The sequence below is a fragment of the Scyliorhinus canicula genome, chromosome 4 (assembly GCF_902713615.1).
Source record: "Scyliorhinus canicula chromosome 4, sScyCan1.1, whole genome shotgun sequence".
In the NCBI taxonomy this organism is placed as follows: domain Eukaryota; kingdom Metazoa; phylum Chordata; class Chondrichthyes; order Carcharhiniformes; family Scyliorhinidae; genus Scyliorhinus; species Scyliorhinus canicula.
Genome location: NC_052149.1, coordinates 202,541,847 through 202,553,215, shown reverse-complemented (window position 1 = coordinate 202,553,215; position 11,369 = coordinate 202,541,847).

Below are 11,369 nucleotides of genomic sequence, written 5' to 3'. Positions count from 1 at the left end.
AGTAAACATAATGGGTGGGATTCTCCGTTGACCGATGCCGAAATTGAAAAATGCGATTGGGCCGAGAATAGGTTCCAACGCCAAAATCACAGAGGGCACCATTTGATGCCACATTGCAATTTTCCGTCACCTCGACAGCGGTGTCAATGGGTACCGGAACGCATGTACAGTAAACTGTATGGGCTGTATGGGCGCTCCAGCACAACCTGTCCCATATTTTTGGTCGCGATCAATGTGTGAGTGGGGGGTGTATAGTTTAAGTGCAGCTGCAGCTTGTCAGCCCTGTGAGTGTCCATCATGGACCCAGTGATTCCCGCACTGTTTTTCGTGTGTTCCTCTGGTGTTCCTCTAGTTCCTCAATGGTAGCAGAATCGGTGCAGGTTTGGCGCCTATCTTTCTGACATGGAACTCCACGGGTCCTCCATTGGCGTCAGCACTTAGACTCAGGAACGGAGAATCCAGCCCATTATTGTTCTGGGGGACAAAAACATTGGAGTGGAGCAGCTTCAACAAATCAATCCATCAAGCAAATTAACAGGTTAGAAATCACTGGCATCGGAACCGGTAAGGGTTTGGTAACAAAGAAAAATTTAAAAGGAATGGCCCATACTGATTTTAAACCAGCAATCTGAGGAGTTGGGCTGTGGTCTCGCCACGTGCAGTGCAGTAAGACACTGAGGTAGAGCAGGGCAGGGAACAAAAGATTAGCATAACTTAGATGAAAGTCAAATCAGTTGCAAGTAAAAGCTGATGAAAGTTAAAGCTGTTACAAATTGGTAATCCATCTTGAATGAACCAGACCATTGAATTAAACAAAGGCAGTGGGAATTCCGATACCCGGAAAAACAATGGAAATTTGGCGCGGTGGGCTCTTTTAATGAGGAATCAGAGAACTGGAAATCATATTCAGAGAGATTTCATTGCAGCAAAATTTTTACTTTCATAAGAAAATTTGTTCAGTCCAAGAAACCAGGGGATAAGACGTATCAAGAGTTGATTTAACTGTTAGAAGACCATTATTCACCAAAACCATTGATTATTGGGGAGAAATTCCATTTTCATCGAAAGAATGTTAGAAGGGGAAAATATTACGCAGATCATTGCAACCCTCAAGTGACTTGCAGAGTTTCATGAATTTGCCGACTTGTAGACGAGACAATTAGAGATAATTTAGTGCGTGGTTCGAAAAATGAGGCTGTTCAAAGAAGATTATTAATGGAATGAATTCTAAGCCTGAAGACTGCATTAGATATCATTGTTCCAATGGAGCTCGCAGCCAAGCAGGCCTCTCAGCTCAGAGCAAGCACGAGGATTCGTAAACTGGCTGCCGCCCAGGAGAAGTCTACCCAGCAACAGGCCTGTCATCCCTGAGCCTTTCACAGGCTGATTGCTGGAGCAAGGACAGCCAATGTAAAAATTGTGGCAGAACTGGCCACACAGCAAGAGCTTGCTGGATTAAAATAACTTCTCCAGAGAAGAACGCTCAAAAGAAGGCACAGAACCCCTTCGAAGGATGAAATCAAACAAATTCAGCTGAGAAAATTTGCAATGTGGAAGAAAAGAACAACATCCACAATGAAACTAAAGCAATTTGTTCTGATGAAGAATTGATGAAGAATCATGGGACAGCATGGTAGCACAGTGGTTAGCACAGTTGCTTCACAGCTCCAGGGTCTCAGGTTTGATTCCCGGCTTAGGTCACTGTCTGTGCAGAGTCTGCACATTCTCCCCGTGTCTGCCTGGGTTTCCTCTGGGTGCTCTGGCTTTCTCCCACAGTCCAAAGATGTGCAGGTTAGGTAGATTGGCCGCACTAAATTGCCCATAGTGTTCAAAAAGGTTATCATAGAATCATAGAATTTACAGTGCAGAAGGAGGCCATTCGGCCCATTGAGTCTGCACCGGCCCTTTGAAAGAGTGGCCCACTTAAGCCCACAACTCCACCCTATCCCTATAACCCATGAACCCCAACTAACCCTTTTTATTGTCTTATTGACTGTGTTATTACGCTGAAATATGATGCCTGCACTTGTATATAGATGTAAATGACTATGTTAAAATACTAATTATTGGATGTGTTGTACCTTAGCAGTAAAGGAGGATGGATGTTATACACATGTTTTTCTTTACTTGTGTGCAATGTCTCTTTAAGCACCGAGTATTGTGACATGCATGACATCATTGGCTACTTAGTGGGCTTTTGGGGAGTTTAGTGCCCAACCATGTAGTGAAGACTTTTCAATAAACCTCTGTTGATTTTGCATTAAACCCACATGTTTTGGCAATCTATTTCCTTTGTATTGTTAATCTAAAGAACAAAAGAACAAAGAACAAAGAAAAGTACAGCACAGGAACAGGCCCTTCGGCCCTCCAAGCCTGTGCTGACCATGCTGCCCGTTGAAACTAAAATCTTCTACACTTCCTGGGTCCATATCCCTCTATTCCCATCCTATTCATGTCAAGATGCCCCTTAAATGTCACTATCGTCCCTGCTTCCACCACCTCCTCTGGCAGCAAGTTCCAGGCACCCACTACCCTCTGTGTAAAAAACCTGCCTCGTATATCTCCTCTAAACCTTGCCCCGCGCACCTTAAACTTATGCCCCCTAGTAATTGACCCCTCTGCCCTGGAAAAAAGCCTCTGACTATCCAGAATACAAAGATACAACACAAACACTGACAAGAAAGCTCAACTCAAGAGGTGAGAATGACTGCATTTGATATCAAGGCAGCATTTGGCAAATATCAAGAAGCCCTGACAAAATGTCAATGGGAATCAGGGGGAAATCCCTCCACTAGGTGGATTCATACCTGGAACAAAGGAAGATGATTGTGATTATTGGATGCCAATCATCTCAGTCCCAGGACATCGCTACACAAGTTCCTCCAGGTAGCTTCCCAGGTCCAACCACCTTCAGCTTTTTAATCAATGACCTGCCTGTCATCATAAGGTCATAGGTGGAAATGTTCACTGATAATTGGACAGTACAATTTGCAACTTCTCAGAAACTGAAATTATCAATGTCCCTATGCAGCAAGACATGGACAAGATTGAGGCTTGGGCTGATATGTGGAAAATAATTTTTGCACCCCACAGGTGCCAGGCGATGGCCATCTCCAACAAGTGATAAGCTAACCACCTCTCCTTGACATTACGAGCACTCTATTCCCTACTATCAATATCCTGATAGGCTACCATTGACAAGAAATTGAACTGGATTTCCCGTATAAATACTGTGGCTGCAAAAGCAGGTCAGAGGTTGGGATTTCTGCAGCGAGTAACTCACCTCCTGACTCCTCAACACCTATCCACCATCTACAAGGCAGACGTCAGGAGTGTGATGGAATGCTCCTCACTTGCCTGGACAAGTGCTGCTCCAACATGAAGTTCGACACCATCCAGAATAGAGCAGCCTACTTCATTGGCATCTTTCATCACCTTAAATATTCACTCCCTCCACCACCAATGCAGAGTGGCAGCAGGGTGTATCATCTACAAGATACGCTGCAGTGACTCACCAAGGTCCCTCAAAAAGCACCTTCCAAACCCGTGAGTGCTATAACCCAGAAGGATGAGGGCAGCAGATACATAGGAACATCACCACCTTCATGGTCCCCTCCACGCCGCATACCATTCTGACTACAAAATATATTGCCGTTCTTTTACTGTCACTGGGTCAAAATACTGAAACCCCTCCCCTCAAAGAACCTTGAGTGTACCTGCACCACATGGGTTGCAGTGGTTCAAGGTGGGTCACCACTATCGTCTCAAGGGCAATTTGGAACGTGAAACCTATGTTGGGCTAGCCAGCGACACCCACAGCACTCAGCATGTTGAAAACTGGTGAAAGGCAAACTGGTATTCAACAGCTATGATCTTGCATTCTAATTTCTATGTTCTATGGACTTTGATTAATGGTTGTTTTAGTCATGTCAAAAATATAGCTGATCAAAGTTACACACCTTCATGCTCACATTTTTAATGCATTGTTATTTACTTTAAATAATTTAAGCTAAACTTGCTATTAAATTAAACTTAGGTTAGTCGTGAATTATTTGTTCTCATTAGGGGCAAATGATTCAGGATATCCAGGGCGGGATTCTCTCAGCCCAGGGCCGGGCCGGAGAATCGCGCGACCGGCGTGAATCGCGCCACACCACCCCAACGGCGGAATGCGATTCTCCGCAGAGCGGCATGGTTGGTGCGCCGCCGGTCGGGAGCTGCTCTATGCGGCCAGCCCGCCGATTCTCGGGCCATGATGGGCCGAGCGGCCACCGTGAAAACGCCGAGTCCCGCTGGCACCGTCCACACCTGCTCTCAGCTGGCAGGAACTCAGCGTGGAAGGGTCGGGGGTTGGCCTGTGGGCGGATCCGACCCCGGGGTGCCTCGACTGTGGCCTGCCCCGCGATCGGGGCCCACCGATCAGCGGGATGGCCTCTCTGGCTGGGGGCCTCGTTTCTTCCGCGCCGACCCCTGTAGTCCTGCGCAATGTTGCGCGGGGCTGGTGCGTTGAAGGAAGGTACTGCGCATGCGCACGTTGGCGCTGGCGCCACTGCGCATGTGCGGAAGCCACGGCGCCCAGTTCGCGCCGGGGTCAGCAGCTGGAGCGGCGTGAACCGCTCCAGCGCTGCGCTGGCCCCTTTTGCAGGCCAGAATTAGTCGTCGGGTCGGCCCGTTCACGCTGTCGTAAAACGCGACGGCGTTTACAACAGCATGGACACTCTGCCGCGGGATTAGAGAATCCCAGCCTCAATGTGAATTTTTAGAAATACAGGTTATAAATATAGCTATAACTGGTTCATATGGTTTTGTACAGCCAACTTTTATAATGAGATGTTGAGATCAAGTTGGAAAGTATGTGTAAAGCAATTGCAAATACCCCAAGAGGTCTTCACAGATATACTGACAAGGTGCAACAGGCTGAAAGGTTGAAAAGCAACCTCTAAAATCGCATTGCAACTGCAACAACCAGACACAACACATGAAAGGCTTCATAAATAATACATTTTATTTTCTGTAAACTATTGAGGATAACCTTTCCAATACTTATTAAAGCCTGCAGCTGGTAGGACCACCGGGGAGATTCAACGTCAGCTACACTACAAACTCAGCCAGTGCAATAAAAGGATTGAGGAAATATTTTGCTAAATGGAAATATCAGATGCACTTCTCAGGGTGTATAACAGAAGTAATCACTGTTGGGTAGTGAAAGCATGATTCTTATGTTAAATGAACCTTCTTAGGTTAATTAATGCTGTTGAAAATGAATAGGTTATGTACTGGGAGGAATTTAGCAGACTTGGAAACATTCAAGCAGACTCTACGAATTGTGAAATGATTGATTTCAATACAATTCCTGTAATTAATGTTTCTTAAATGTTCTTGGGTGATAAAGAGCATTAGACTAAACACTGACATTTAAAGGGCTTTCATGTCCCCAAACATCTTTTATGTGGGAAATGCAGAAAGAGAGATAATCTGAAAAAGGAATAAGTACGCAAATATCATTCAGCACTTTGAAAGTGGCTCCAACACCTCATGTTTCTAAAGAAATGAAAAGTTTAACAAAGCACGCAAGAGAAAGAGTGAAATCATTTTACCTTCACTTCAATATCATATTACTAACCAAGACTCATGGGGGGATGATTTTGACTTTGGATGATATTGATCAAGGCTAAACCCCGCTCTCAACTTTTATTTTCAGAAATGAAAAGCAAAATGTTTAACAGACAATTGAATCAATATTGCCAGCTTCGCACTAAAGGTTGAAGTCAAAATTGAAGCAATTTCCTTGCGTAGTGCCATGTTAACACATTTGCGTATTCATTCCTTTATGTGCTATTTTAATGAAACCATGATGCTGTATGTTTTGAATGAGTTAGTAACTGCACTAAAATAGCACACACAGTGGGCACAATTCAATGTAAAAAATTCAAAGTCCAGTTTTGGGCGTGTTTGGGAGGGGTTTCAAGACGTCTGTATTGGCGAGATCGCGGCCTGTATTCAACAGCACTTAGTGCCAAAAATGAGACCCCCATGGGATTACCGACACTACTCGCTGCCATCTGATTCGTCTGACTCGGGCCTCAGCAGCTCGCCACTAACAAGAGGGAGCTACTTTTAAACACTCCCTCGCCAATCACTCCCAGCCAACACACAAGCATGGCAGCGTGCAGACCTGCTCCATGCTTTGGGCGTGGTGACCTCGCTGTGCTTCTTGACGTGAGAGGCGGGCCACCCTGTTCCCCCGAGGTGGTCGCAGGAGCAGCAGTAGTGCCAGCAGTGTGGCCTGCACCGCTCCCCCGGGCACAGTGAGCAAATGCCCCTGATGCAGAACCTGAGGAGCACCAGATCTTCCCTCACAGCGAGTGATCATCACTCTCCTGCCTTGTACATTGATCCGCTGACAGTGAAGACACAGGCCCATCACCCTGGAGTGATGCTACACAGACCCTTGGAGGGGGGAGCAGGGTGGTTGGGAAGGGGGAAGAATGGGAGGGGGAAATGGTGAGGCGAGGGAAATGGGGGTGAATTGGGGTGGGAGAGAAATGGTGGGTAGGTGGGGGAATCGGAGGGACCGGGGGAAAGAGGGGGTATTGGGAGAGAAATTGTGTGGGGGGGGGCGGGATTGAGGGGGGGAGGAAGGAAATGGGGGGGGGAGGGTTAAGCTGATGCACACAGCCTCATCCTCGGAGAATCTGGAGATGATGAGGGCCTCCCTGGTCTTCCTCGCTTATCAGACCCTCACCACTGCCTGTACTCTTTCCTTCGGCTCCTCCTCAGGCTCATACTCCAGCCCCTCCTGAATCACCTCCTCCTCCTCCTCAGATGAGGCCACATGTCCCTCCTCCTGCTCTTCCTCCTCTTCTAGCATGTCACCCCATGACTGTGTCAGGTTGTGGAGGGCACAACAGACCACCATAAAGCAGAAGACGCTCTGGGCGGTTCACTGCAGGGCACCACCAGAGCAGTCCAGGCATCAGAAACACACTTTCAGCAACCTGATGCACTGCTTAATGACAGCGCTGGTGGAAACTGGGACCTCATTATAATGTGTCTCTGCCTCGGTCTCAGGCCTCTGCACAGGCGTCATCAGCTGTGACCTCAGCAAGCATCCCCTCACCCCCACAAGCCAACCCATCATCCTGGGGTAGTCCTTGAAGACACTGGGGATCTCCAAGTGCTGCATGATGTCACTGTCATTCACGTTCCCCCTTTAGCGGGCACACACATGCATGATTCAGAGGTGGTGGTCACACATGATCTGAACATTACGGAGTGGAACACCTTCCTGCTAATAAATGGCACTCCCTGATTCCCCAGTTCTTGCAGAGCGACATGTGTGCCATCGACCAGCCTTGGACCTGGGGCGCCCCAACGCTGACAGCAGATCATGCAGCCCCCAGAAAAGTGAGTGGGCCTGATCCAGCTAGAAGTTGATATAGTTGGATGCCGGGAGATAGAGAGCACCCATAACCTCCCAGCTGCACCTTTGGGCTGTTGATTGTGATATGCCACACAGGTCCCCGCTCGAGTCCTGGGGTGACCCGGTGGCATAAATGTTCAGGGCTGCAGTGACCTTCATGGCCATCGGGAGTGGGATCCGCCTCTTCTATGGGGTGCCAGGTCTGCGAGGATGTGGAACAGGTACTGCACTGTCCTCTCTGCTGAGACGCAATCTTCTGCGGTAGTCTCCTTGAACGACCAGTGACACCTGTACACATTGGCCCGTCGCTGGCCTCCCCTCCAGGATCCATCCGGAGCCTCCACAGCTTCCACACCAGCAACATTGTTATTTCTGTGAGGAATTAGAGAAGGAGAGAGACTGATAATCAGTTAAGCTTCCACCCCGGACCCTCAACTTCCCCAAGCCTCCCCCACCCTTATGTGTCTTGCTTTCCTGCGAGCCTCTTGTGTTGGCAAACCTTGCTCTGCACACTCAACGCCGGCCTCCATCAGGAGCTCCTAGAATCCAGACCCCAGACCCCTGCAGGGAACAGTACAGCTGTCCTCCACTCATCCATGCACTTATCCTTTGGTTGCAAGAATCTCCACAGTCTGAAGCCACGCTCTCCACTGTTTGATTGTTGGCAGCTGCCTCTATAGTGCTGATGCTCCTGGAGTACAGGCACACTGTTCAGGCTTCAAAGCTTACTGAACATGCAGTCCAATAATCATCCTCTGAGACATGGCACGTGTGTCCTCGAGAAGGCAATTGAGGGTTGAGGAGCATGAAGTGCTCTCACAACTAACAAGTCTAATTCCTCATTTGAAATAGCCAGAGGTTTCTCACAGTCAAAGGGAGTAAAATTGACTTCAAGGAGAGAAGCTGCAGCAGGGCTCTGTCCTGGAGAGTTTGTTAGGACAGACAGGCTGTGGTTGGCCCTGTTATGGGTTTCCATAGTATTTAGAGATGGATTGAAGGCCTCACAGACCCAAAGCCCCTCAACCCCTCGTCCAAAGTTGACCCCTGACCTCGAACACTTCAGCCTCCTGACCAAGCCCAACCCCATGAGGGCGCCCCCCCCCCCCCCCCCCACCTCCCTTGAGCACTGGCACTCATACCTCCGTCGAGCACTGGCACCCCGCATCCCCTTCAAGCACTGACGCCTCCCACCCCTCCTCGAGCACTGGCGCCACCCTCCCCTCCCCATCCCCCGAGCACTGGAGCAGTAGTTCTGGTGCCCTTGAGTTGCATGCCAGAAAATGGAAATGGCTACTGACTTCCTCAATTCCCCTCCGCAGCCATTGCGTCAGCCTCACGCTTTTGAAAAGGAGTACTAAACAATGCCTGTGTGACTTCCTGCTGGGGAGTCGGTTAATTCCTGGGAGGCCGCTGCATTCGACTTCAATCTCGTTAATGAGATTGAAATGAAGGTTCGTGATATTCTCACCACTTTGGGCCGTGATCTGGAACTCGCCGTCGGGAACAGGTCGGGTGAATCGCAAAAATGATTCGCCACCAGCGCAAATCTTCATTTTGGCCTTTCAAACTATTTACCCGATGCATGCTGATCCGTGCCGGGCGCAACGCGGTCGCTGAACCGTGCCCAGTATATTTAAGGGAAGGTGTAAAGCAGGCATTTCTATGGGAAAATAAGCCAAATTAGGGTTAGATTTTTATGGCTCCTTTTATTTCCCAACACCTAGAACCAGCAGAGGGCAGCAGAGCAGAGCTACTGATCAGCTGTTCTGGGGAAATTTGCATACGTGCAGTGCGGTCAGCCTAAGTTGAAGGTGAACCTGCGAAGAAGACCCAAGGAGTTTGAGTAAAGGCAAGCAACCAGCAGAGGGCAGCAGAGCAGAGCTACTGATCAGCTGTTCTGGGGAAATTTGCATACGTGCAGTGCGGTCAGCCTAAGTTGAAGGTGGTTTGTGGAGGGGCTGTCGGCAAGTGACAGTTAAACCCGAAACACTTCGTGAGTGTTTCCCACCCTACCTCCTCCTCTAACCAACCCCCCCACCCCACGGTGGTTGGGAAGCGGGAGCAGGGGCCTGTCGTGAAGGTGAGTGAGTGCCTTTAAATTTGCTTACCTTTCAGCGGGATCAGGGTTTGAGGTAATATCAGGTAAGCTCTTCCTTTCTTTTTCTTTTTCTTGTTTTTTTTTTTAATCTAGAGGGGATGTCAGGGAAGGCAGTACAATGCTCCTCCTGCAGAATGTTTGAGGTGAGGGACGCCGTCAGTGTCCCTGCTGATTTCATCTGTGGGAAGTGCACCCAACTCCAGCTCCTCAAAAACCGTGTTAGGGACCTGGAGCTTGAGCTGGATGAACTTCGGATCATTCGGGAGGCAGAGGGGGTCATAGATAGGAGCTTCAGGGAAGTAGTTACACCAAAGACTGGAGATAGATGGGTAACTGTAAGAGGGACTGGGAAGAAGCAGTCAGTGCAGGGACCCCCTGCGGTCGTTCCCCTGAGTAACAAGTATACCGTTTTGGATACTTGTGGGGGGGACGACTTACCAGGGGTAAGCCATGGGGTACGGGCCTCTGGCACGGAGTCTGTCCCTGTTGCTCAGAAGGGAAGGGGGGAAAGGAGTAGAACATTAGTAATTGGGGACTCAATAGTCAGGGGCACAGATAGGAGATTTTGTGGGAGCGAGAGAGACTCACGTTTGGTATGTTGCCTCCCAGGTGCAAGGGTAAGTGATGTCTCGGATCGTGTTTTCCGGGTCCTTAAGGGGGAGGGGGAGCAGCCCCAAGTCGTAGTCCACATTGGCACTAACGACATAGGTAGGAAAGGGGACAAGGATGTCAGGCAGGCCTTTAGGGAGCTAGGATGGAAGCTCAGAGCGAGAACAAACAGAGTTGTTATCTCTGGGTTGTTGCCCGTGCCACGTGATAGTGAGATGAGGAATAGGGAGAGAGAGCAATTAAACACGTGGCTACAGGGATGGTGCAGGCGGGAGGGATTCAGATTTCTGGATAACTGGGGCTCTTTCTGGGGAAGGTGGGACCTCTATAGACAGGATGGTCTACATCTGAACCTGAGGGGCACCAATATCCTGGGGGGGAGATTTGTTAGTACTCTTTGGGGGGGTTTAAACTAATTCAGCAGGGGCATGGGAACCTGGATTGTAGTTTTGGGGTGCGAGAGATTGAGAGTAGAGAGGTCAGGAGCACAGTTTTGACTTCGCAGGAGGGCGGCAGTGTTCAGGTCTGTGGTTTGAAGTGTGTCTATTTCAATGCCAGGAGTATACGAAATAAGGTAGGGGAACTGGCAGCATGGGTTGGTACCTGGGACTTCGATGTTGTGGCCATTTCAGAGACATGGATAGAGCAGGGACAGGAATGGTTGTTGCAGGTTCCGGGGTTTAGGTGCTTTAGTAAGGTCAGAGAAGGGGGCAAAAGAGGGGGAGGTGTGGCGCTGCTAGTCAAGGACAGTATTACGGTGGTAGAAAGGATGCAAGATGGGGACTCTTCTTCCGAGGTAGTATGGGCTGAGGTTAGAAACAGGAAAGGAGAGGTCACCCTGTTGGGAGTTTTCTATAGGCCACCTAATAGTTCTAGAGATGTAGAGGAAAGGATGGCGAAGATGATTCTGGAAAAGAGCGAAAGTAACAGGGTAGTTGTTATGGGAGACTTTAACTTTCCTAATATTGACTGGAAAAGATATAGTTCGAGTACATTGGATGGGTCGTTCTTTGTACAATGTGTGCAGGAGGGTTTTCTGACACAATATGTTGACAGGCCAACAAGAGGTGAGGCCACTTTGGATTTGGTTTTGGGTAATGAACCAGGCCAGGTGTTAGATCTGGAGGTAGGTGAACACTTTGGAGACAGTGACCACAATTCGGTGACCTTTACGTTAGTGATGGAAAGGGATAAGTATACCCCGCAGAGCAAGAGTTATAGCTGGGGGAAGGGCAATTA